Source organism: Crocodylus porosus, unplaced genomic scaffold, assembly GCF_001723895.1.
Source record: "Crocodylus porosus isolate Cpor-Errol unplaced genomic scaffold, CroPor_comp1, whole genome shotgun sequence".
Classification (NCBI taxonomy): Eukaryota; Metazoa; Chordata; order Crocodylia; family Crocodylidae; genus Crocodylus; species Crocodylus porosus.
Window position 1 is genome coordinate 8,678 of NW_017728887.1, and position 1,707 is coordinate 10,384.

Consider the following 1,707-nt stretch of genomic DNA (forward strand, 5'->3'; position numbering starts at 1 on the left):
GATTTAGGAGTGGGGGGAGCCAACGTGCCAGCTGGGTGGCGGGGCAGCCGCCTATGCAGTGCCCCCTTGATTTTCAAGTTGGCACGGGGAGGGGAGAGGGGGGAACATGGTGGGGGAGAGATGGGGAAAGACGCATCTAGGTGCCCCTCCACCGCTTGGTCTCCCATCCAATGTCAGACCCCAGGGGAGTCTGCTGAGCTTTGGAGATGTGCTGTGGCCCCTGGAACAGCAGGGGGCGACCCCCAGTGGCACCCCAGGGAGGGGCAGCGGGGGCAAGGACTTTACCCCTCTGGGGGGCACTGGCTCCCACTGGGCCTCAGGCCTGGGGGCAGCATCTCCCTGGGGGCAGTAAACCCCCTACCCCCTGCAGACAGGGCAGTGGGGGACAGTAAGCAGGACCCCTGCCCCCTTTAGGGGGGTAAAATGCAGGGGGCTGCTGCCCAGAGCATGCCCCGCCCCCCACCATCCCCACCCAACCAGCCTCTAAGAGGAGAAACTGAGGCACGGGGCCATGAGGAGGCTCAACATCATGCCCCCTCCACTCAAGGGCAGCCCCCTCCTCCTTCCCCTGCCTGCACAGATGCCCCTCTCCAGCGGGAGGCTCCATCCCAGGCCAGCGGGGCCGGAGTCCAGGCCGGGCTTTGCAGGGGGCCGGGCCAGGTGAGCCCCCCCCAGGCTTCAGGTAGAGGCTCCACCCCTGGGCCCAGCCCAGAGGAAAACTCGGCCTGGATCCCTCTGCCCCAGGCAGGGACTGAATGGGGCAGGAGCTGCGGGGGGGGGCTTTGGAGGGCTGGGCAGCGCTACATGGTCTATGCAAATAAATGCAAATCAGGCCACGCCTCTCCTGCTTGTTTCACTCTAGCTTCTAGCTGCAGGGCCAAGTTCCCTGGAGAGGGGGGCCTCGCCCGTGGCCCCCTCTGAGCCAGGGGAACAAGGGGCAAGGCCGGGGGCAGGTGGGGGGCTATGCAGGGGTCCCAGGGGGCAGGAAGCAGCTGCCCCTGCTCCCCCACTCCCCAGGAGCTTCCAGATACTTTGCAAATTCCTGGCATAGCTCCGGCCCAGCAGCTGCTTGCGGGGGCTACTCCAGGCCAGCCTGGGGAGGGGGCGATGCAGATGGGCTGGAGCTCAGCCAGGCCCTGGTTGCAGCAAGGGGGGACACTGCCCTGTGCCCCTCCAACCAGCCCTGGGAGCTGAGCTCAGGGGCCCCAGTTGCAGGGGATACCTTTGGGTGCAGGGCGGTCATCCCAGCAGGGGCCCCAGGGCTCTGGCAGGGCAGGAGTTAACCTCTACATACCCCCCCCTTTTGCGTGTGTGTCTGGGGGGGGACATGTAAACGCCCAGGCAAGGCTTGCAGCCCAGGCAAGGCTCACAAGGGCCAGGAGCCGGCTGGGGCTTCCCTGCTGCCCACCCAGGTGCAGGATCCAGTCCATGCCCACCCCGGGAGGGTGGTGCAGTGGGTAGAGCAGGGGAACTGGGAGACAGGACTCCTAGGTTCAACCTTCACCCCCTGCCAACACGGCTCTCAGCCTGCCCCTGTGCCCCAGCCAGCGGGGGTCCAGGGGTATACATACCCTGCTGCAGGGGTCCCAAGGGACTGGCACAACCCCTCCTGAGCCTCCCATCCAGTGCTGGGACTGGCAGGGCACCAGAGACAGGAGAAGCACCTAGACAATGTGCATTTACCTCCCCTACCTGCCAGCACAAAGG